We start from the raw sequence: 26,675 nt of genomic DNA, 5'->3' as shown, positions 1-26,675 counted from the left end.
GTGGTTCTTAATCAAGATAGCTCATTAGAGTCACACCAGAGAATGTTTGAGTGATTGATTTTTCACTTTAAATATACTATACTTTTGTTTTTTAAATAGCTTTGTCATTTACATACCATAAAATCCTGCCGTTTAAAGTAAAGTTTGGTGGGGTTTACTAAATTTATCCAGTTCTTCAATCATCACCACATTTTAGCGTGAGACCATTACCATGCCACCCCCCAAAAACCTCTCTTTGTGCCTGTTTGCAGGGAGCTTTCAAAAGAAGGTAATAGCCAGACCTCACCCCCCAGACCCATAATATCCGAATCTCTTAGTGGGTAAAATAAGGTACTGGTGGGGTTTTTTGATCCCTCTGGTTTTATTCTATTGTTTACTTTGCCTAGAATCTTCTCTCCATCCACCCTCAGCTCTCTCCATGCATAGTTAGTAGACCTAGTGAATTCAGACACCTTCCCCAGAGAATTTTAATTACTGCCTCACCTGTGTTTCCATAACTCTTTTAACGAACTTCTATTAGAGTCTTTACGGCATTGCATTGCAGCTGTTTGTTTACAGGCTGCTTCTTCCATTGTTCTGAGAGCTCCTTGAAAAGCAGAGGCCATGACACATTCATTTTCATATTCTAGACAGTGTCTGGCATGAAGCAGACTCCCCATAAGTGTTTCTTGAATTCGGAAAGAGAAGAGGTGATTAAAAAACAAAAAAACTATGAAAAGCTTAGGCAGTGATTCAAGTGAACCTTGACTACAAATTAGAATCAACTGTGGAGAAATCCCAATGACCAGATCACACCCAGACCAATTAAGTCTGAATCTCTAGCCAGGGAACTGCTCGGTTCCCCCAGCAGTATTTTTTTTTTTACCTCCCCATGTGATTCTCCTAATGTGTAGCCGAAGTAGAGAACCATGAGGTTAAAGCCTTAAAGGATAGTCCAAAATTGCCTCCTTGACCAAAATAGCTCTGCCCCATTGCCTGAAATATTTAAATTTGCTGTTACTTTACCTAAAGAGAGCTAAGAAACACAGGTGGATGAATAGATATCTGTTTAAAAAATATATAAGCCCCTAGCAGGCCTAAGAAAGAACATTGGGATTCATATAGTATAAATTACTGAAGTCCGATTACTCTCTTCCTGACATCTCACTTGAAGAACCATTATGAAATAGGAGACTTAACTTGGGTAGAAAATTGCAAGTGTCAAAGCAAAAATTGCACTGAACAGTGTCAAACAGGCAAGCAAGACTTTATTCAAGCCTTTCACAATAAGAATGAGAGAGAGAACAGAACTCACCCTCACTGAAACAAAGGGCAGGAGGATTTTTAAGTGGTAGTATGTGAGTGAGAACACGACATCCGTATTCGCTAACTGACTTTACCCAAAGGAGCAGTAAACTTTCTCGTATCTTTGTGACAAGAGGCAGTTTTACAACTTGGAGCAAGGCACCCACCAAAATTAGGTTCCTACCCTTCCACAGAGGCTGAGAGATAGGGGTGCTCTCTCCTTTGATGTTACATCTCAGAGAGATGGCTCACAAGCTCTTGAGAAAAATATTCCTAAACTGTAAAACTGGCAGAGACCTTTTTTTTTTTTTTGAAGATTTACATCTCAAAGGGGAGAGAAAGTAATTATAATTACAAGTTTTCTAAAGAAAATGTTCTCTGAAAGTGGAAGTCAGGAGTTTAGTCAGGAGGAAGCTTCTCTAAAATTTAGTCAAGCTGGGAAACTTTAAGGCAGTCTTGGTCAAAAGACAGATCATTTTGAAACATGAAGAGTGAGAAGTAAGCCCAGAAAGATTGCCCATGAAAATGCCTCAACAAAGAGTTTTCAGCAGCAAAGTTTAGCATGAGGGTATTGGATAATTGGGAGAACCAAAAAGAAAAGCTAGAAAAGGAGTTAGGGACTTTTTGGAAACAAAATGTTTTGCAGTTTTCCCCTCCATAGCATGGTTGATATCCAGCAGATGAAAAAGGAAATTCTTCCGTCATCACCTTCTTCTTCCTGAAGGGACTCTCAGGTTTACGTTCCACCCTACCTTTCAGCTACGCAGGAAAATACCCATAGCTGCAATCACCAACTGGCCTGAAAAGGTCATTCTAGCTGGTTAATTGGTTTACTGCGTGAGATCCATTCAAATGTAGTGTCTGTCCCCATACTCTCTTATTACATTATTTCCAAGCTTGGTTTAACAATAAGAGGAAGCCATAGGGAAGTTTGCCCTGCACTTGTTCCAACAGTGTGTGTTGCAACTTGTTGGGGAGACTACTTTTGGTTTTATCCCCAAATCACTGGAGCTTTGTTTTTTGTAGGTTCTAATTTTTTTCCACCTTCTATCCCTCTGCTTCTCCTTCCTCATGGCTCCCATTACAGATACACACTCTTTTCTGCCTGAGTGTGTCAGTTTTTAACCTTTAGTCAGCTTAACTCAGCATTCCCCAAACTCAGTTCTATGGCTTCAGGTGTATATTTTTTTCTGCCAATTTACTGTTCTTTTCATTGGCACTTAAAGGTATTTTCTCATTTTAGTTAAAACTAAATTTAGTTAACTAAGAAAAACACTCTATTTTTGTGTTTCTTCCTGGGAAAATTAGATTATTTTTAACATATTTTTGAAACTCAAGGAATTACAATGCAGTAGGGGAGGGTTTTTTTTATTTATTTAATTAACCAATTATCACAATGAGGGTTCCATATTGTAGCATTTCATCAATAGAGGAATTATAAATTAAATAACGTATAGTCATATAAAAGAATGCTGTATGCACTTAAAAGAAAGGAACTTATTTACTACATCAATGAGAATAGATCTAGATTTTAAAAATATGTTCAGTGAAAAAAGATGTGGAACTTGCTGACATACCACATAACTGTCATGTATACTACTTAAAATACAAAAAAAAGTAGCAGCATATATTATATATGTATCTGTTTAAGGATCTGGAAGGTTACACCACATATACATGTAGGTCCTGGAAATTAGACTTGGAGTAATGTTTAAGGGGACTTTAGTGATAGCTATAAAAAGAAATGAGATTGAAAGCACATAATCCAAATTGGTAGCTGTAATTCTTTCTGAAAAGTAGGAGAGTGTAAATTTGTTTTATAATCTTTATACTTTTCTAGATCACTTAAATTTACAAAAAGAAAACAAAAATGAAAGCGAAGATTACATGATAGATCTAAGCCAGGAGTTCAGAAGAAGGGAAATGTACCATCTAGCTGACCAGAGACATTCTGGTAAAGGAATAAGTAGGATTTGGAAGATGGATTGAATATCCACAGGCAGAAATGAATGAACATAGCAATCTGGTTGCAAGGAATTATACAAACCAAAAAGGCAGATAATAGAAGGCAATGTCAGTCTATATCCAAAAATTAGTAAATTTTTAAATCAAAATTTGATGCCAGGAATAAAGAAATTTCTAGTAGAGCATTATGAGGAATATTCAGGTCCAGAGTGAAGCAGATAGTTTTTATAAGGTAGCCCTTCTGTTAACATTGTGGCTAAATTATAGAGCAGAGCAAGAGGAAACAAGAACTTGGTCAGATAATTACAGTGTTGAAGCCAAACTAACATTAGAAGGCGTCTGATTCATCTTCCTCTTACAGAAGAAAAAACGGAGGCCCTCAAAAGTTAAAATCACAGTGGCCCAGCCCCAAACAGACTAACTATAACATCAACATCATTAGAACACAATTCAGTAAGGCTAATCACGTCTTGACTTTCTTTGACGGTAAAACAGAGTTATCCACTTGACTTGCTGGAATGTGAGAATGATAAGTAATTGTAGTGTATGCTCTAGACAGTAAGTTTTTAAAATTTATGGATAAAACAGAAACTTTCATAAATTCATTTTTGTTAAATTCATTTTATTCTAATCTATTTTTATGCAATAAAGATTTTTCTAAAATTCAAAGAGATTTTAGTATAGATTAAACAATGTAAATTGAGAGCCTATAAAAGGGTAACGGAACTCTGTCTTAGCATTTATAAAAGCTGGTTTAATGGAATGTACACTCACACAATATTTTAAAGAATTCTTATAAAAGCCCTATGCCAATGACAGCAAATGGATTTTATATAAACAGTAATACAGTAACCTATGGAGGGACCATGTGGAATTGCTCAGAACCTAGCAGGCCTGAAGAGCACACTGCACATCATTAGTGCCTTCTTTTAAGAAAAGAAACATTAAAAAAATCTGATATTGTAATAGGATTCATTACCAGGCTCCTTTAGTAATGAACTTCTCTAGAGCATTTGAAATAAAATTGGACTTATGGAAATTCAATAAACACACCATTTCTAAGAAACATCATTTTGTTTTTTTTTTTCTTTTTTTTTTTTCCGGTACGCGGGCCTCTCACTGTTGTGGCCTCTCCCGCTTCGGAGCACAGGCTCCAGATGCTCAAGCTCAGCGGCCATGGCTCACGGGCCCAGCCGCTCCGCGGCATGTGGGATCTTCCTGGACCGGGGCACGAACCCGTGTCTCCTGCATCGGCAGGCGGACTCTCAACCACTGCGCCACCAGGGAAGCCCAGAAACATCATTTTGATAGAGAAATATTTGTCTTGCTCTGCACTCACTGTGGGTTCAGTAAATGTGTCTCCTCAATGACAGATGGTCCAAATTAGTCTGAACATTAAACATTATACCCTGGGTGGACTTAAGCAGTAACTATTTTCAGAGGAGTCATCAATGCCAGCATGTGCCAACAGAAGCAGTCTCAGGCACAGCAAGGATGCGAGCCCCTTGGGGGTCTAGCCAGCCTTCTTTTTTGCCTCTCAATTCTGCCTGTCTGATCCACTAAGGCAATTGTTAGGATACTTTTTAGATGCTTCCCTTCAGGTTTCAACTAATACTTCAGCGGATGCCCTGAACTTCCAATTGGGAGGTTATTAACAACCTTTTGTATCAATTGGAGATAAAATGTGAGCCAGGATACCTTGCCCTTCTGTTTTGGTAGTTTAAATATTTGGTCCCCTTGCATTCCACAAGGCCCTTGTTTTGCATATCTTTTTCTTTAAAGTCTATTTTCTTATTTTTTGCTCACAGGGGCTTTCACAACTGTCTTGGCCAATCTTGGGATCTTGTATTCCAAACTGTAACCTCAGTATCCAAGATAAAGGAAGACATTGACTTTGTTTTAATTTGTAATGTATATTTACAGTTTAAAAGCCATAATAAAAGGAAGACCCACGTACCGACCTGTGATGGTTAATTTTATGTGTCAACATGGCCAGGCCACGGTACCTAGATATTTGGTCAAACGTTATTCTAGGTGTTTCTGCCAAGGTTATTTTTTAGATGAGATTAACTTTAAATCAGCTGATTTTGAGTAAAGCAAATTAACCTCCATAATGTGGGTGGGCCTCATTCAATCAGCTGGAAGCCTTAATAGAAAAAGACTGGCCTCCCTCAGGAGTGAGAGAGTTCCGGAGGCAGACCGCCTTTGGACTCAGACTGCACCATCCACGCTTCCCTGCGTCTCCAGCCTGCCGACCTACTTTGTAGATTTTGGATTTACCAGCCTTCCAAACCATGTAAGCCAACTCCTTAAAAATCTTTCAATCTCTCTCTTTCTTTCTTATTTACTTATATACATCGTATTGGTTCTGTTTCTCTGGAGAATCCTGACTAATATGTCACCACTGAGTTTAAGAAACAATAGAACATCCTCAGTACCTTTGAAGTCCACTGTGTGCCCCACCCAACCCCCATACTGTTTACTTTCTGTTGTGATTTCTTGGTAATGGAGATACTTTTTTTTTTTTTTTGCGGTACGTGGGCCTCTCACTGTCGCGGCCTCTCCCGTTGCGGAGCACAGGCTCCGGACACGCAGGCCCAGTGGCCATGGCTCACGGGCCTAGGCGCTCCGCGGCATGTGGGATCCTCCCGGACCGGGGCACGAACCCGCGTCCCCTGCATTGGCAGGCGGACTCTCAACCACCGCGCCACCAGGGAAGCCCGGTAATGGAGATACTTGATGAGCAAAATCACTCAAGGAAGAGATTTGGTATTTCATCCAATAGATGGTAGGAAATACACTCATTCAGCGTGGAAACTTGCACTAGGCTTAATGAAGCACCTAAGTAATTATAATATCACTTTTTGTTTGTTTAAGCTTTATATATTTTTTCATTTTTATTTTATATTGGAGTATCATTGATTAACGATCTTGTGTTTCAGGTGTACAGCAAAGTGATTTAGTTATACATACACAAGCATCTATTTTCAAATTCTTTTCCCATTTAGGTTATTACAGAGTATTGAGCAGAGTACCCTGTGCTATACTGTAGGTCCTTGTTGGTTATTTATTTTAAATATAGCAGTGTACATGTGTCAATCCCAAACTCCCAATCTATCCCTCCCCCCACACTCCCCCCCGAAACAAACCATAAGTTCATTCTCTAAGTCTGTGAGTCTGTTTCTGTTTTGTAAAATAAGTTCATTTGTATCATTTCTTTTAGATTCTGCATATAAGTGACGATATATGATATTTGTCTTTCTCTGGATTACTTCACTTAGTATGATAATCTCCACATCCCTCCGTGTTGCTGCAGATGGCATTATTTCCTTCTTTTTAATGGTTGAGCAATATTCCATTGTATGTATATGTACCACATCTTTATGCATTCATCTGTCGATGGACACTTAGGTTGCTTCCATGTCTTGGCTATCGTAAACAGCTCTGTGATGAACACTGGGGTGCATGTATCCTTGCGAACCATGTTTTTCTCCTGATGATAATGTCACTTTATCACTATTTAAGTCATATATTATCTGTCAGATGGAACATCAGCTGGGATTCTGCTAGTGAGCCTGCCCACGCTGGGGCTCTTCCCAAGACGCTCTGACCCCATGACTCAGAGCAATATCATTCCTGCAGGCCACACAATCTCCATTGTCGGCTGGGGCTCTGCTCCTACTCATTTTTCTTATGACAGGGAAGATATGACCATGCAGAGATTCTTGAATGCATCATTTCCTTTCCACACCACAGCCACTTCCTTGTTTCAGGCCTTCATTTCATCTCTCTCACACTGCGGCGTCTGTCCTACCCGTCACTTTTAGATCAGTTTATTACAGCACAGGTCTGACCACAATACTCCACTCCTTCATCTTGAAACCTTCTTAGTGGAGTCCTAATTCTCTTTCTCTCCTTCTCTGCTATGCACTGGTCATGTAAAAACTAAAAAAAAAAGTCTCAAATGTGGCATATACACCAAAGTCTTTGTGTTTTTCCTCTTATTTGTTGTTTTGTATTTTGCCAGAGACCTTTATTTTTCCATGAGAGCATTCCTACTCATAAGACCCATTCCAATGACATCTTATATAAAACTTTTGCTATTTCCCTATCTTTTACACTCCCATGACACCTGAGTCATACCTCCATTATAAACACTTTTATTCTATTAGCACTTTGCAAATTGGTATTAAGGTTCTGTGGTGGTATTTAAAGGGACAGGGTAGAAGATGATTCTAAATGAAAAACATCATGCTCTACTTAGAATCATCCAGCCCTTACAAGGATTGTTTTCTGCTGGGCCAACCAAAGGGGCCTGGAATTTTCTTTTAGAATGATTAAGTCCCAAGAGGTTCCCGGGTCTCATTCTAATCAGCTTCTGGTGTGCTGCCCCACTAGTTTGCCAGAGCTGCCTCGGCATGACTGAACCCCAGCTGTGGACACCTCATAGCCTGATAGGGAAATGGGAAGTCAAAATAAAAGCAGCAGGGGTAGAAAGGGGACACAGCATTGGAGGTACCAAGATGGCATTGTCATCAGGAGGAAGTGGTTGGCTGACAACTGGAAATGCACATGTAAAGGTCAGTAGAGGGCAAAAGAAGTCTGGAAGTCCTCAGCCTAGATACCAAAACTAAACCCATGAAAATGAATGAGATTACCAGGGTAGTCATTAGAAAGATCACTGACATCTAAGGTAAAGAAAAAAGCAGATGAACCAGATGAGAGTCTTTAAATTTTTTTCTTTTTAATTAAAATTTTAAAAAAAAAACCTTTTTTTGCGGTACGCAGGCCTCTCACTGCTGTGGCCTCTCCCGTCGCGGAGCACAGGCTCCGGACGCGCAGGCTCAGCGGCCAGGGCTCATGGGTCCAGCTGCTCCGTGGCATGTGGGATCTTCCCGGACCGGGGCACGAACCCGTGTCCCCTGCAGCGGCAGGCGGACTCTCAACCACTGCGCCACCAGGGAAGCCCCCAAACCTTTTTTTAAAAGAAAACAGCCAGACACTCCTCAAGGGAGGAGTTCCACATAATGTGGAATGGTTATCAAAGTTAGTTGTGACAATGGAGAATGTGAGAAAGACTGATATTTGACAATTGGAATTGTGACCTTTGATAAGTTTCAGGGGAGAAAAAAGAAACCAGACCACAGGGACTTAAGGAGTTAGCAAGTCTTTAAGACATGTTCCAGCGATGAACATATAATGTGGTAAGGAGAGAGAAAAAATCATAGTTTGATCTGAAGAGATAGCAAGATCAAGAGGAGGGTTTCTCTTTTTTTTTTCTTCTTTCTTTTCATAAACTTCTTTCCTCCTCTCCCTCTTTTCTTTGTTTTCTTTTTCCTCCTCCTCCTTCCTCTTAGTATAGAGAACATATATATTCATCTCTAACTTAAATATCTGTGGGCTGAGGGAAATAATCCAGTGAAGAGAAAGTAGTGATTGAAAGAGAGGTAATAATTGATAATATAAACCCCTGGCCAAGAGCTGGCAGCCAGAGATGATCGACTTCAGAGAGAAACAGAACTCCTTCCTCTAAAAAAAGGAGGGCACTTTACATAGAAATCTAGGAATCAGTGACATTCACACATCAAGGTGACTTCGGTCCATCTCAGTACGTTGCATAATCGCCTGTTGTGAGTGAAGGTGGTGAGGCTGGGTTTAGACTGGTGCCTGGCGCTTGGCGGGTGCTCAGTAAATGTTTGTTAGAAGAGGAGGGCTTGGCTCAGAATGTGATAAGGAATTATTTAAAGATAAACAGAAAAATCATTCATCAAGCGTGTGGATTCCATTGAGGTAACTAAAGTTTTCAGAGGAACCATTTAGCTTATTTTCATAACATTCTCCGGCAACACAACCCAGAAATATACAGGGGGAAAGCAGCCGGTAGAGTCTCCCCAGGGTTGAGAACTGACAAGGTGGACTTGTGGCAGGAAAAGGGGTAATCGCTTTCTTAAAGTCCCTTGGCCATAGCTGCTCAGGGAATTTGTCATTGGCCTTCTTGCACATCTGGCCCAAGGTTGTATGCCATTCCTTAGAGGCCAGATCCCATCTTCTCTCTAGGTAGAGTTATCGCCCATCCTCTCATCTTTCCAAAGTCCTCAAACTCCTGCCTTTTCTGGCCAGTAGGGGAAAGACATCGTATCTAGAGACATGTATACTTCTTTATCTCAACAACATCTAAATTCAGACAAAAGCTCTGGAGACTACCTTTGCCTAAGTCAGGGACTGATGAATTCTCTTTCTTAAACTAAAGGGCCATCAATCCATGTGAGGAATTCTTCTACTGTTCTATTAGGCACTTTTCATCACATTACAAACAGGATCCAGAAGGAGTTAATGGACATATCTAGAATGCTGGGATCAGCTTGAATCTCTACCATCACGGAGATTCCCTTTTTGATATTCTGTGCAATTATTGCATTTCAAGGGTTTTTTTATAAGATTAAAACCCAACCTGTTCTCATATGGAAGAAAGTGATTCAGCTGATGTAAAGGGAAGGAAATGTAATTCCTCTTTTTAAGAAAATGCGCAAACGTAATTCCTCTTTTTAAGAAATGCACACATATAAAATTAAGGCCTAAGTTTACAATTGGTAATAATGACGTATATATCCTTGTTGTTTCTAAAAAAGATAGAATTTCTACTCTCAACAAGGCAGTTATAGCCATAGCATGGTTTTACCTTCCCCCCACCCCCAAAATCATTTAATATGCACCTTCCTAATTCATTGAAAGCTATACTGAATAGTCCACAATAGAACATGGGTTCTCCAGTCTTTCACTTACTAGCTTTACTGTCTTGGGCAAGTCACTTTATCTCTCTGTATCTCAGATTCTTATATCTAAATAAATGCTGAATTCATAGGGCTGATATGAAGATTAATGAGGTAATAGATGTAAATGCCTTAGAACATTGCCTAACAGAAATGTTTTACTAGTGCTCAGTAAATATTAAGGAAAGAAAAAATATCTGGTGATGATGTTACCAGAATCAGGGCTCATCTACAAGGCATAAGCCGTTATTGCTTGAGGCACTGAACTCTCAATTTTTTTTTTTTTTTTTTTGGTCCAAAAGTTAGAAAGCCAATCCTGGGAAATATCCTTATTTGTGCTTGAGTCATACTTTGTTAATAAGTAATATAGAGAAAAAGAAGTGGTTGATTATGAATCATGAAAAATCAGCTTGTGTGTCACTTTAGACTTTTTTTTTTTTTTTTTTTTTTTTTTGGTTCGCGGGCCTCTCCCTTTTGTGGCCTCTCCCGTTGCGGAGCACAGGCTCCAGACGCGCAGGCTCCAGACGCGCAGGCTCAGCGGCCACGGCTCACGGGCCCAGCCGCTCCGCGGCATGCGGGATCCTCGCGGACCGGGGAACGAACCCGTGTCCCCTGCATCGGCAGGCGGACTCTCAACCACTGCGCCACCAGGGAAGCCCTTGTGTGTCACTTTAGGAACACTGTTACATGTAAAATATTTGGAGGCAAACAAAAAACACATAGTTTTATGTGTTACATTTTAAAGTAGTGGCCTGAAAGAATGAATATATTTCTCTTTCACATCTATCTGGATAAGAAGTATCATAGCACAGGAAGAATCATGACTTCTGTTTTCTAAAACAAACAACGTTTTCTGATAAAGTCTTAGTTCACTGCTGCCATGCTAATCTTTGAGTATGTTTAACAGACGAGAAAGCAGAAGCCAGTGAATTGATGACTATCACTTATTAAGCTCCTATTATTTGCTTTACACAGTGATAAGCACTTCAGCTATATGACTTGATGTAATTTTAACAGCACTGAGGTAGACATCATTGGAGTCATTTTACCTGTGGGGCTTAGACATGGTACCCAAGAACATATATCTAAAATTTGCAGAGCTAAGATTTAAAGCCAGGTTACATCCAGTCACTTGACCACTATGCCACGTTTCCTGTTGGCAATTAATTATGAAGTTGTTGATATTGAGATACTACTAATTACAAACTTTCCAACTAGAAAAGATGAAATTTCCTTACATCTATACTATATACTTTGAATATTAAGTTTTTTCCTAAAACTTCATGAGGAGATAGGCACATAAAATTTGAAAATATTTCTGAAATTACAAGAAAATAAATATTTAAGTTTGACAATGGTGTATGGATTAATACTTACATTTTGGTAGCCAATGTATTATATCAAAGATTTTATGGATTTTTTTAAACAAAATGGAAACAATCCTATGAGAAATGTTAAACACTAGAGATACATTTGCAAAAACAAACTGAAGCTCACTTTAATAGTGGTTATTTGCAAAGATGCATAAGTATTAATTTTTTCTTCCAATTTTATTGAGATACAAGTGACATACAGCACTGTATAAGTTTAAGGTGTACAGCGTAATGATTTAACTTACACACATCATGAAATGATCACCACAATAAGTTTAGTGAACATCCATCATCTCATATAGATGAAAAATAAAAGAAAAAAATTCTTTTTCCTTGTGATGAAAACTGGTAGGATTAGCTCTTAACAACTTTCATGTATGTAACATATAGCAGTGTTACTTATATTAGTCATGTTGTTCATTACATCCCTAGAACTTAGTCATCTTGTTATTGCAGAAGGTTGCACCTTTTGACCACCTTCACCATACAAAGATATTACATTATTATTGACTATATTCCCCACGCTGTACACTTCATCCCTGTGACTCATTTATTTTGTAACTGGAAGTTTGTACCTCTTAAATTCCCTCACCTATTTCACTTATAAGTATTAATTTTTAAAACTTGATTAGATATATTTAAATCGTAAATGGGACACATGCTTCTTTCGTTCAGTCAAACGATACAGAAGTAAATGGAAAGCTAGTAATGTCCCCTCACTCTTCCGTTCCCCTCACTCTTCCATCCTTTCCCTCTGAGTAAACAATTTTGATGTGTCTCTTACCATCATATTTTTTACATTTATATTAAATGTACAAATATATAAGGCATAAGTTGTATTACAAAGTGTTTTACATTATTCTGCTACTGCAGTTTTTAAACTAAAATATAATGTAGATTTTCCTCTCAGACAACTTAAATCTTAGCCAGTAATTCTCAAACCCTTGCTGCAGATTAGAATCACTTGGAGAGCTTTTAAACAAACAACCCACCACCCCACCCCCAAAAAGAGAGAGATTGCCAGAACTCCATCCCCAGAGATTCAGGTTTAATTGGCTTGGGTGGGGCCTTGGCATCAAACTCCTCAGTTGACTGATGTGTGGCTTGTTAGAACCTCTGATTTAAGCAATTCAGATAAGCTGCAAAAACAGCTCCCTGCCTGAATTGTCCGGGTATGCATCCACTGAGATGATTACAGCATCAGTGCTGATTTGGGAAACCATGGAAGGCCCATCTTAAATTTTGTCTCCTCAAGAAGGTCGGCTATCAGATGGGAAAATTGCTTCATCTTTTGTATCGTGTAAGGGAGAGTCACATGACTGCAAAAAGGGCTACCAGGGCCAGGAGTTTCAGAGACCACGTAAATGACAGTCTGCTCTGTTAGGCCAGGTTTATTCCCAGAATTGACTAATCTCTATAGAGATTTGCCCTTGCCTGAAAAAGCAGCTTTCCTGAATTAGCTGTCGCAGGAAGTCACACCCAGGACTTGTTTCTCCTTGTTTGGGAGCGGCATCTACTCAGTGGCTGCAGGAACTTGTTTTGGCCTCTCCAGCCTGGCCTGGGAGAGTTTGCAAGTCTCCCAGCTCCATCAGTCCGTCCTGATGGGCTCTTTGTTATTCGTGAAACATTCGTAGGATCATTTAGTTTTCTTCACTTCTGCCACATATTTAAGAAACATTGGAGAAAATGGAAGATAGAGATACAAAATAGAGTTGTGGAGAGATTTGCCCCTTCTTTATCTTTGTGGGAGAGAACAACTGGCAGCCAGTGATTATTACTATTTGGTCTGAATTATTGCCAGTGTTGGTTCTGCCTTCTCTGCATGCCCTTCCCTCTCTCACAGCACTTAGTCGGTCGGAAGTTTTGAGAGACCAGATGGGTTGTTGGAATTTACTTAGGAGAAATATTTTTTTAAAAGCTGTGAGTTTTAACCTAGCAGACCATGGCAGGACAAAGCCACATTACATCGGGTGAGGGAGGGAATAGAAGGTCAAGGAGTGAGAAAAAAGACCAAATCAGAATTGTGGTCTTTTTCTCAACTTCTTTTCTAGTTATACAACAACAAGATTAAGTTTAGATTTGACCCCTTTACCCTCCAAAAAATAACTGCCAAGCGTTTCAAGTCTAGGTAAATGGGTGAACTGTTGAACGAAATTTCAGCGACACAAGCATGAACCAAACCCCAAGGGCAGTCAGGTCCTGGTCTCCTGAGACTACTGCCGCAGGCAAACAGGAATCTCTGTCCATCAGCTGGAGCTGGGAAGCCCCCGGGCGGCCAGCCCCGCCCCCTACCCCTGACGTCACGAGAGGTGGGGCGGCGAGCGATTGGCCTTTCTCGGGAGCTCCGGCCGCTCTGCATCCCGGCGGACGGGCGAGCAGGGGTAGAAGGGACGCGGGAAGGAACAGAGTGAGGAGGGGTTGCCAGCTCCGCCCAGGCGGGGCTCCGGCTCCGGCAGCTGAGCTTGGGAGTTGTCTGAGAAGTGATTTTTTTTTTTTTCCTTCAGAGTCAAATGGCTGGCATAGAAGCATAACCCGCCTACACTCTCCGGATTTGTGCTTGGTTCTTCTCTTGCATCTTGGGACTTGTGATCATCATGCTGTGATGTGTGCCCAGAGAGGAATTGGTAAGGGTGAACCAGCGAGCCTCTTGGACCGTTTCCCTGCCTTCCGTTTCACTACCCGCGCTCTTTTCCTCTCTGTTTCTTTACTCTCTCTGTCTCTCTCTCTCCTCTCCCTCCCCCAATAATTGTGTTCAGGTTGGATGAAGTGCCTCAAAACTGGAGTTCAGGGCTTTTGTTGAACTTAAAAAAAGAGAGAGAATCTTACACCGTTTTCAGTTTCTTGATTTCAGGAGAGGGATTATTTTATCTATTCTGAATGCTGGGTTTTGTGAAAAGATAAATTACGCACACACACCCTTTGTCATCTCATTGTGAAATCGAACAGTTTAAAGCAATTTGGGCTCTGTCTCAAAGGTAATGGAAAGAATGGGGGTTGAAATTTTAACGCAGTAAATAAACCACGGGTTGATCCCTTAGGAAGAAAAAGGTGTTTGTGTTGGAGCTTGGTCAGAAATAGTTTTTACAGGAGCGCTACCAAAAAGCCCGCGTTCTTGCCCGCAAACACTAACTTTGCAGAACTTAATTGTTGTTTAGGGCACCCTTTATCTTACATTATAAAATAAGTAATTATACTTTACTGTATACAGCAGAGAGACATCTGGCTGGTTAGTGAAACCTCCATTCTGGAGGGTCGGGCTTCCTGTGCCTTCAGAAATGATGTATTTAAACTACTCTTAATCATAGGGGTATGTTAACTCGGGTATTTAGAATTTTATCTAAATAAGGCCGAAGATTCTTCTTGCTTCTTTACACGTTAGTTCTTTCCAAGGAAAAACAATTCCATAGTCTGAGAGCAAGCCTCTGACTCTAGATCAACCTTGCAAGATGACCCACAAGGATAGGGGGCTCCTTATCCGCCAATGTTACTGTATCAGAAAAGTGACTCCAGAGGAGATAAATTATTTTAAAATTAGGCTAGGTCACATTTCTGTGAGGAGTACCATCATAAAAAGATATTTGGTGACTTGTTTAGAGCCAATATGTAATACATGGTCATTGTAACAGTAAACTCATTCAGTGTCCAGGTGCAAGCCCTCACTCCAATCTACCCCAAAAGGTAATGTCTGCTCTTTCTGGACTCTTCTATTCCCTTTACAAATGCATACCTACATTGAGATAGTTTGTTTTTATCAAAAGGAGATCATACCATATATGTTGAAAAACAACTCTCCAACATTCAAAAAGTTTTAGAAAGTTTTAAAAAGTAACAATGTAACTGCCAATTTAACATGTGTTAAATTGTATGAAAAAGATGGAGAATCTAAGCAGTCTAAAACAGGATGTCAGGACTGTTTGACCTTTGCATAGCAAGAACTGAATACTTATTCAATACAATTGCTTAGTGACTAAATAGAATTTGAATAGGATATCATTTATTTTGATATCAGTAAAATGGAGGAAATGCTCAGGATTTGATTATAATTTGTAACAGAACAGAGATGACTCACCTGTTAGATGAATGTACTTACAATTTAAAAATTAAGGGGTAAAAATGTCCACATATTCAAGCCTTCATTACAGGTCTTATTGTCTGATCTAGTTGAAAGTAGTCTTTTTAATGAGGGAAGAGCAAAGAAAATGCTACAAACAAGATCATTTGGGGATTCTCAAAACCCAAAGCATTAGCAGCTGAGCAGCTTTCCTTATCACCTGGAAGAGGTTTGTTATGAGTGTATTCTCTTAAAACATTTTCCCCTTCCTACTGTGAAAGAATTTCAATCTAAAATGGTTAGAATGGAAAGTCTCCTGCATGTGCCTTTAGGAAAACAAAACTTAAAGACTGAGAGACCGATTTCCCATAAATGCCTGATTTACAGAAATTGATACATTGGAATTTTCTTAAATGTTAGGACATTAATCAGAGGTTGCCTCGTATCAGTCTTGGAAAGTTTTTTCTTATGGTTTCCAGAGCAAGAAATGAAGAAGTGATCCAGGTCAGGTTGGTCTCAAAAAATGAGCTGAATTGAGTTTTGCTTGTATGACTAGACTGGTTTTGTCTGCTCAGGGAATTTTCAAAGCAGGTCTCAATTTGTTTTGACTTTAACAGGCTCTCATTGAACTCTCCCCTCTTTACATGCCCTGCCCATCAACACAGCCTATTCCGAACCCTCAATGGACTCACCTGTCGCTTGCTATAGTTCACGTGTCGTGAATTTCAATTCCTCTGCTATTCCCAAATAAACTCATTTGTTTGAGCGTGCCTCAAATAATTTAGATGGACATTACTACTGTGGATGGATTTATTTCATTTCAAAAACCATCTTAGTCATAGAAACAATACTTTTCACAAAACTAGTATCACTGTTAGAGTACGAAGTTATAGTGGGACTAGTTTCATAAATGAGTGTGGCCTTAATGGAATCTTTTATGCTGCTCCATGAAGGGTACACTCACGCAACTGTTAGAGGTAGTACTATGGGAATATGTATTAAAACCTGCAAATGTTTGTAGAGTTTGACTCAATAATCCTAGGTCTAGAAATATATCCTATGGAAATCATCTGAATTCCATATGAAGATTTATAAATATGTTCATTAGTGTTATCTGTAATATGGAAAACTTAGAAACAAAATAAAGCCCCCAATAGAACAATATTTAGACAAATTAAGGTATTATATATCTGCTTTGATAAAATTCAGTTTCCTAAATATTTTTGAAAAAATTTCATGATTTAGAAAGGTCCTTGTAATGTATTAAGTGAAAAGAGCAAGATTTAATACTGTTATCTTGAATGTGTAAAATGCAACTTTGAAATAAATATATTATTTACTCAGTAAGCTCTTACTATATATATATGTCAGGCATTGTTCTAAATTAACAAACACTGAACAAGACTGTGTCGCTTTCCATTTGCATACAAGTTCCTGTTTGTATCAACGGGTAAATCCACTAATATAGCACATAGAAAAAAATAGATTTTAAGGTGGTAGAGTTATAGCTTTTCATTTTTCTTGATATTCTCAAATACTCTACAGCAACTATTTTTATAATCACAAAAATGCCATTTTGAAAAATATTGCCAAGAAATATAACCAAAATTAAAAGACGGATTGTAAGCTCTATACTATAAATGCTAGTATACCCTATAAAAGATATTATAAAAAGCAGTGAGAGCTAGATGAACACCTCTATAAAAATGATCTCGAAAGAAAAATAGACATAAGTGGGCAATTGACAAAGGAAAAAAAAGACTTTTCTAAGGTTTAGGGGAGAGGGTATACTAACTTCCTAATCAGAGAATACACAGTATAGCAATAAGTTACTCTATTTTCACACATCACGATTGACAAACATGGAAAGCAAATCAAAATGTGTGAGGTTGTTGGGAAGACTAATGATATGGGAAAATGTTCATGAAAAAAAATGAAAGTAAGTTACAAAATAATATCCTACTTCTGAAAAAAAATCCAATCTATGCGTAGAAACTATTTGTGGAGAGTAAACCAAATGTTAATTGTACTTATTGGGTAGTGGGATTATAGATGATTTCTGTTTTTTTCATGGTATTAATCTTTAGTTTCTACAATTTCTACAGTGAATATATTGCAGTTATCAGGGAAAAAAGTTGCTATCCTAATGAAGCAATTTGTCATAGAATGAAGAGCACATAGACAGTATTATCTTTCCCCTCTTTTACTCAAAGCCTCCACAGTCTCATTGTGTGTAATTCCATGTCAGGTTTCATTGTTTCTGAATTATATTTGCTGGTGAGAATATTTGGATTATAAGGGAAATCAAAAGATAAAACTTATTCTAGTCACATTCACTCTTCCGCCCCCAGCTGTTTTCTGAAATAACCAGTGTTTGACTGATTTGAGCTTTATTCCTTTTCATTTCCTGTTGATCACATCTGCAAGGGTCTCGTGCTGATAAGCCTTAATTAAATACTCCTTAATTTGTTTTGCTAAAAGTTACTTATTCCATTTAAGGCCATTCTGAATGAAGAAGATGAGTACAGCTGCATTTCCATTACAAAACGAACTTACAAAATTTCAACTCTTTATGTAGGATAAATAATAAAAAAAATCTTAGTATCTTGGTTATAAGGTGAAAATTAGTTTTAAATTATCCAAAAACATTGTGAAGTCTTTCTTCAGTTTATAGTACTCATAATTACTTAGCACTGTGTTTAAGCATTCTCATTCCCCTTACAGACTATAATAATATATAGAAGGTTCTAGTAAAAATCTTAATTATCCTTTCTTCTTCACTAAAGTCTTTCATAGACAGGTATTCTCAGATGCTTTCATGACAAAGATTCTCTCTACTAATCTGCGATGTCCTTCAGCCAACAAATTAACATGTCTAACTGCCAGGTTAGAAAAATGCCTGAATCATTTTAAGAAAAAATTTATAGACGTATAGTTGACTTACAATACCATATTAGTTTCAGGTGTACAAAATAGTGATTCAATATTTTTATACATTATGCACCATACGAAATTATTACAGTATCTGACTGTATTCCCTGTGCTGTACATTATATCCCTGTGACATTTATTTTATAACTGGTAGTTTGCACCTCTTAATCCTCTTCACCTGGTTCATCCATTCCTCCCTCACCTCCGGCAACCACTAGTTTGTTCTCTATATCTGTGAGTCTATTTCTGCTTTGTTATATTTGTTCGTTGATTTATTAGATTTCACATATAAGTGAAAATATACAGTATTTGTCTTTTTCTATCTGACTTATTTTACTAAGCATAATACCCTCTAGGTCCATCCCTGTTGTCACAAATGACAAGATTTCATTATTTTTTTTTATGGCTGAGTAATCTTCCATTGTACATATATACCACATTTTTTTTATTCATCTATTGAAGAACACTTAGGTTGCTTTCATATCTTGGCTGTTGTAAATAATGCTTCAGTGACCATTGAGGTGCATGTATCTTTGTGAATTAGTGTTTTAATTTGGGGGGATAAAGATGCAGAAGTGGAATTGCCAAATTGTATGGTAGTTCTAATTTTTTTTTATTGTATCTCCTTTATTAGCTTTTTTTTTAACATCTTTATTGGGGTATAATTGCTTTACAATGGTGTGTTAGTTTCTGCTTTATAACAAAGTGAATCAGTCATACATAAACATATGTTCCCATATGTCTTCCCTCTTGCATCTCCCTCCCTCCCACCCTCCCTATCCCACCCCTCCAGGCTGTCACAAAGCACCGAGCCAATATCCCTGTGCCATGCGGCTGCTTCCCACTAGCTATCTACCTTACTACATTTGTTAGTGTGTATATGTCCATGACTCTCTCTCGCCCCGTCACAGCTCACCCTTCCCCCTCCCCATAACCTCAAGTCCGTTCTCTAGGAGGTCTGCGTCTTTATTCCTGCCTTACCCCTAGGTTCTTCATGACATTTTTTTTTCCTTAAATTCCATATATATGTGTTAGCATATGGTATTTGTCTTTTTCTTTCTGACTTACTTCACTCTGTATGACAGACTCTAGGTCTATCCACCTCATTACAAATAGCTCAATTTCGTTTCTTTTTATGGCTGAGTAATATTCCATTGTATATATGTGCCACATCTTCTTTATCCATTCATCCGATGATGGGCACTTAGGTTGTTTCCATCTCCGGGCTATTGTAAATAGAGCTGCAATGAACATTTTGGTACATGACTCTTTTTGAATTTTGGTTTTCTCAGGGTATATGCCCAGTAGTGGGATTGCTGGCTCATATGGTAGTTCTATTTGTAGTTTTTTAAGGAACCTCCATACTGTTCTCCGTAGTGGCTGAACCAATTCACATTCCCACCAGCAGTGCAAGAGTGTTCCCTTTTCTCCGCACCCTCTCCAGCATTTATTGTTTCTAGATTTTTTGATGATGGCCATTCTGACTGGTGTGAGATGATATCTCATTGTAGTTTTGATTTGCATTTCTCTAATGATTAATGATGTTGAGCATTCTTTCATGTGTTTGTTGGCAGTCTGTATATCTTCTTTGGAGAAATGTCTACCCATTTTTGGATTGGGTTGTTTGTTTTTTTGTTATTGAGCTGCATGAGCTGCTTGTAAATTTTGGAGATTAATCCTTTGTCGGTTGCTTCATTTGCAAATATTTTCTCCCATTCTGAGGGTTGTCTTTTGGTCTTGTTTATGGTTTCCTTTGCTGTGCAAAAGCTTTGAAGTTTCATTAGGTCCCATTTGTTTATTTTTGTTTTTATTTCCATTACTCTAGGAGGTGGGTCAGAAAGGATCTTGCTGTGATTTATGTCATAGAGTGTTCTGCCTATGTTTTCCTCTAAGAGGTTGATAGTTTCTGGCCTTACATTTAGGTCTTTAATCCATTTTGAGGTTATTTTTGTGTATGGTGTTAGGGAGTGATCTAATCTCATACTTTTAAAAGTACCTGTCCAGTTTTCCCAGCACCACTTATTGAAGAGGCTGTCCTTTCTCCACTGTACATTCCTGCCACCTTTATCAAAGATAAGGTGTCCATATGTGCGTGGGTTTATCTCTGGGCTTTCTATCCTGTTCCATTGATCTTTCTTTCTGTTTTTGTGCCAGTACCATACCGTCTTGATAACTGTAGCTTTGTCGTAAGTATAGTCTGAACTCAAGGAGCATAATGCCTGCAGCTTTGTTCTTTTTTCTCAAGATTGTTTAGGCTAGTCAGGGTCTTTTGTAGCTTAATACAAATTACAGGATTATTCTAGTTCTGTGAAAAAAAATGCCATGGATATATTGATAGAGATTACATTGAATATGTAGATTGCTTTGAGTAGTATGGACATTTTAACAATACTAATTATGCTGATCCATGAACACAATATATCTTTCCATTTATTTGTGTAAACTTCAAATTCTTTTATCAACAGCTTATAGTTTTCAGAGTAGAGGTTTTCACTTTCTTGGTTAGCGTTAGTCCTAGGTATTTTATTCTTTTTGACGTGATTATGAATGGGATTGACAGTTCATTATTACTGTATAGAAATGCAATGGATTTCTGTATATTAATTTTTTATCCTGCAACTTTACTCAATTCATTTATTCTAATAGTTTTTTTTTGGTGGAGTTAGAATTTTCTGTATACAGTATCATGTCATCTGCAATTAGTGACAGTTTTACTACTTCTCTCCCAGTTAGATGCCTTTTATTTCTTTTTCATGTCTGATTGTTGAGCCTAGGACTTCCAGTACTATGTTGAATAAAAGTGGGAGAGTGGGCATACTTGTCTTGTTCCTGATTGTAGAAGAAAAGCTCACAGCTTTTCACTATTGAATATGATGTTAGCTGTGGGTCTTTCATAAATGGCTTTTATTATGTTGAGGTATGTTCCCTCTGTACTCACTTTGATGAGAGTTTTTATCATGAACAGATTTTGAATTTTGTCAACTTCTTCTTCTGTGTCTATTGAGATGATCATGTGATTTGTATCCTTCATTTTGTTATTGTAGGTATATCACATTGATTTTGTGGATCAAATCATCCCAGGAATAAATCTCACTTGATTATGATGTATGATCTGTATAATCTTTTCAATGTATTGTTGGATTCAGTTTGCTAATATTTTGTTGAGGATTTTTACATCTATGCTCATCAGGGATATTGGCCTGTAGTTATCTTCTTTGGAGTGCCTTTTTCTGGTTTTGGTATCAGGTAAATAGTGGCTTCACAGAATGAGTTTGAAATCATTCCTCTTCAATTTTTTGTAATATTTTGAGATAGATATTACCTCTTTTTAAAATGTGTGGTAGAATTCCTCTGTGAAGCCATGTCATCTTGGACTTTTGTTTGTTGGGATTTTTTTTTTAAATCACTGATTTAATTTTATTACTAGTAATTGGTCTATTCAGATTTTCTATTTCTTCCTGATTCAGTCTTGGAAGATTGTATATTTTTAGGAATTTATCCATTTCTTCTAGGTTATCCAATTTGTTGGTTTATAATTGTTCATAGTATTCTCTTATGATTGCTTATATTTCTGTGATATCAGTTGTAATTTCTTTCATTTTTCATTTTATTTATTTGGGCCTCTCCTTTTTCTTCATGAGTCTGGCTGAAGGTTTATCAATTTTATTTTTTCAAAAAATAAGTTCTTAGTTTCATTTGCTTTTGTATTTTTTAGTTTCTACTTCATTTCTTTACACATTGATCTTTATTATTTCCTCCTACTAACTTTAGGTTCTGTTTATTCTTCTTTCGCTAATTCCTTTGGGTGTAAAGTTAGGTTGTTTAAGATTTTTCTTTTTTCTTGATGTAGGCTTATCTTGCTGTGAACTTGCCTCTTAGAACTGCTTTTGCTGTGTCTTATAGGTTTTGGAAAGTTGTGTTTCTGTTTTCATTCATCCAAGGTATTTTTAAATTTCCTCTTTGATTTCTTCATTGACCCATTGGTTTTCTTAGTAGCATGTTGTTTAATTTCCAAATGTTTGTATCTTTTCCATTTTTTTCCCTATAGTTGATTTCTAGCATACCTTTGTGGTCAGAAGAGGTGCTTGATATGATTTCAGTTTTCTTAAATTTATTGAGACTTGTTTTATGGTCTAGCATGTGATCTATCCTGGAGAAGGTTCTATGTGCACTTGAATGTGTATCCTTCTGTGTTTGGATGGAATGTTCTGCATATATTAAGCTTATCTGGTCTAATATGTTGTTTAAGGCCAGTGTTTCCTTATTGATTTTTCTGTCTGGATGATGTGTCTCGTTCTTTGGCTTGGAATATATCCTCTGTCTTCTCATTTTGTTTGACTTTGTGTTTGTCTCTATGAATTAGGCAAAACAGTTACCTCTCCTCGTTTTGAAGGTGTGTCTTTGTGGAAGAGTATCCCTGTGCAAATTGTGTGTGCCTGGTGGCTTTGGTGGAAGGGCTGTAGCTGAAGCAGGTGTGAGCTGATGCTTCTCTGGGGCACACTGGGTACCACTGCTTTGGGGCTAGGGGCTGGAACCTGAGCCCAGTGCAGGCTGGAGCTTCTCCCAAGGCAGTTGGGGGCTGCTGCCTTGGGGGTGGTGGGGGCAGTGGCTGGAGCCTGGTGTGAGCTGTGGGGTGGGGTGGGCATGCTGGGGTGGTCTTGGCAGGCTGGCTAGAGCACCAGGCATTTTTCAGTCTACTGCCTCTGGGCTGGTACCCAAATTGAGTAAGTGTGTGCTCGTGCCCTTTAAGGGCAGAGTCTTGGTTTCCTACAGCCCTCCAGCTCTCCTGGTCATAGCCTTGCTGGTTTTCAAAACCAGTTAAGGGGACTCGTCTTCCTGGTGCTGGTGCCCAAGGTTGGGGTGCCCAATGTGGGTCTTGAACCCCTCACTCCTTAGGGAGGACCTCTGAGTTTGTAATATCCCCTTTTGCTTGTGGGTTGCCCACCAGCGGTGTGGGTCCTGAATAGACCACACCTCTGCCCTCATCTCTGTCTCAATGTGTGTGTGGTTTGTTCATTTGTTTGTTTAGTAGCCTTAATTATAGAAGAGCTGTTCTGCTAGTCTTCAGGTCATTCCCAGAGAGAGTTCTTTTGGTGTGCCTGTGGGAGGAGGTGAGCTCAGGATCTTCCTCCTCTACCATCCATCAGATTCCTGATACCTAAATCTGAAGCATTATTATACTTTTAAGATTCATAAACCAGGAACTGAGAGAAAAAAGGAATGCTTTCGATAAGTCAAGGGAATTTTGAAAAGTAATTCTTACTGTGAGTCCTAAACTGACTTTCCTCTCCCAAATTATCACATTTCATTTTGAGCCAGGCTAGTGCAAAAGATGAGGTCTGGTGGTCCTTACTGCCCAATTTGTCACAGTTTTTGCCTGCTTGATTTGGGTCATGGTCAGGATGGGTGGGGTGATGATAGGAATGTGTGGATAAGGTATGTTGTATTAAGAATGCAGTATTGGAAACGAGCAGAGGATAGGAGTAGAACCAGTACAGGAGGGATAGAGCCAAGTGGGGAAAATGAGAGCGTGGCTCATGCCAGGTTGTTGCAGTGTTGCCCTCTCCAGCTTTTGGTGTTGCTGTGTCATCGAGGCGCACTCAGAGATACCTTTGGAAATCTCTAATTCCACTCCTTGTTAGCTTACTGGTAAACTGTGCTCTGAAGCACATTACTCAGTTTTTCCAATCTAGTCTCCCTGCCTTTTCTCCCCCATTCCAATCTGTCTTTTATGCCTCTTGCAAAGAAATCCTTTAAATGTCCACATCATGTCACACCTTCTCAAATATCTTTGACTTCCCATTTCCTTTAATCTAAATATAAATTCTTCATCTTAGTAGGTAAAGACTTATTATGACTAGATTTCCTTCTTAATTTCCCATCCTTTCTTAATTCGTATTTGAATCTCCAGCCATGTTGAACTACTCAGTGTCACTTAACACTGGGTTATAGGGGTTTCTAGCCTCCTTGCCTTTATTCATAATATTTCCTTTTCTAAAATCTACAAATCTCTTCTGTCAGATTCTCAACATTTCCCAAGACTCACTTAAAATTCTCTCTTTTGGGAAGCCTACTCTCTTCTCCCTTTCTGTCTTCCAACCTCATGTCATGCATTCTCATAGGATGTTCTATTTCCCTAAATGTGTGTGCTACACGATTACCCCAGTGTTATCTTTTTTTGTGAATTGAGTATTTTGACCTGCTCTGGGCATGTTTATTCATTCTCAAAGAAAAAGCACTGTGCCTAAGACAAGGTAAAGGAAACGAACACTAGAAAGTAAGCTCCTCTAGAAGGCAGAGGTTTTTTTCTATTTTGTTCCTTGATTTACCTCTGTTACCTGTTACAATGTGTGGCATATAGTAGGAGCTCAACAAGCATTAGTTGAAAGAATGAAGTTGTTGAGCACTTCCAGTGTGCTAGGCACAGTGCTGATACTCTGATTTTATAAACCTCCTTACAAAACTTTGTGAGGTATGTGACGTTATTTCCACTTTACAGATGTGGAAACTGAGGCTCAGAAAGGTAAAGAGCTTGTGGTAGGTGGCTGACTGAGAATCTGACTGAGCATCAGTATCATGTGAACATTTTAGAGCTTGTGTTCTTTCTACTGACTGCAGATGCATTTGTTGTTGTTTTGAAAACAGCTGATTATAATATCACTTCTAATTCAAAATGGATATGTTTTGGAGGGTGGAGAGCATCTAGTAATTATTGGAACTGACCACTTATCATGAATCCAATTTATAATTCCAGTGAACACTATCCACTTCTTTTTAATATCATTTGTAGCTTTCATCTGTCTCTTGTTGCTGTTTGTATACTATACTTAGTAATACTTGGAAGCCTTGGTGACAATTTAAATACAGTCATCCCTCCTTATCTGTGGGGGGCTGGTTCCAGAACCCACCATGGATACCAAAATCCACAGATGCTCAGGTCCCATAGTTGGCCCTCATATCCTCCATTCTGTGATTCAACCAACCATGGATGGTGTAGAACTGTATTTATTGAAAAAAAGGTCAGCGTATAAGTTGACCTACACAGTTCAAACCCATGTTGTTCAAGGGTTAAGTGTATATGTGTTGAGACAATTTAAGTAATTGACATATATAATCTATGCTTTTGTTACTTTAGGTAATGTGCTGAAGTAATGTTTATCCACAGTGAAATAATACTTTTCTATGGAATATTTATATCATATTTTAAGTGACCCAAATGCTTCCAGAATTGAATCTTTAAATAGTTTTTAGAAATTAATTAAACCTCTCATTCATTATACAGAAATATTATTTGATAGTTCAACTAAAATAATGCCTGTCTTCATCATTTATCCAGTAATGCCACATACTTAAAAATTTTAGCCTTTTTGTTTATTTGGTTTATATTTCATAGCTCAGCTTAATGATCTGCAAGAGGCCTCTGGAAAACATTTGATGTAGTCTATTTAGTTTTATGAGTATATACCATCTTTCAGTGCCTAAATGCTTTCCACTTTAGCTACAAATAACTCCACTTCCCAATTTCTTTTTTCTTTTTTTATCCCTTAGTCTTTTAAGCATTTTATTTTCTTTTGCTTTTTACAAATTTCTGTGGTGACTAATCCAGAAAATAATTGCCCTATTTTTTGTGTATAAAAAAGTAGTTTCACTATTATTTTAAAACAATAATATAGGCATCATTGGGATATAAATGAATAGTTGCATTAAAATGATATAGTAATGGAAAAGATATACTTTTTCATGGAGAAAATATACTTTGAAATTAAAAATAAGTCCCGTCAAAACAGACTCACAGACATAGAAAACAAACTTATAGTTACCAAAGGGGAAGGAATGGGGGGAGGGATAAATTAGGAGTATGGGATTAACAGATATACACTACTAATATAAAATAGATAAACAAGAATTTACTGTATAGCACAGGGAACGATATGCAATATCTTGTAATAACCTATAATAGAAAATAATTTTAAAAATGGATGTGTGTATGTATATATGATTAAATCACTTTGCTGTACACCTGAAACTAACACAATATTGTAAATCAACTGTACTTCAATAAAAAATAAATTTTTTAAAAAGTACAGGGCTTCCCTGGTGGCGCAGTGGTTGTGAGTCCGCCTGCCGATGCAGGGAACGCGGGTTCGTGCCCTGGTCCGGGAGGATGCCACGTGCCGCGGAGCGGCTGGGCCCGTGAGCCGTGGCCGCTGGGCCTGCACGTCCGGAGCCTGTGCTCCGCGATGGGAGAGGCCACAGCAGTGAGAGGCCTGCGTACTGCAAAAAAAAAAAAAAAAAAAAAAG

At 38.3% G+C, this 26,675-nt stretch overlaps 1 protein-coding gene across 1 annotated transcript in view; it reads left to right on the top strand.

Annotated features, from left to right (window-relative positions):
* The first annotated feature begins 13,784 nt into the window (after positions 1–13,784).
* Positions 13,785–26,675, top strand: part of ATP10D (ATPase phospholipid transporting 10D (putative)) — a 118,460-nt gene continuing 105,569 nt past the window's right edge. The window contains 1 exon segment of the mRNA XM_027103038.1: positions 13,785–14,016. The gene's annotated coding sequence lies outside the window, so the exon portion shown is untranslated.

Source organism: Aethalodelphis obliquidens, unplaced genomic scaffold (assembly GCF_003676395.1).
Source record: "Aethalodelphis obliquidens isolate GAN/ISIS:26980383/991018 unplaced genomic scaffold, ASM367639v1 scaffold6, whole genome shotgun sequence".
Lineage (NCBI taxonomy): Eukaryota > Metazoa > Chordata > Mammalia > Artiodactyla > Delphinidae > Aethalodelphis > Aethalodelphis obliquidens.
The sequence above is the reverse complement of the archived record's forward strand: the minus strand, read 5'-3'. Positions and strand labels throughout refer to the sequence as shown.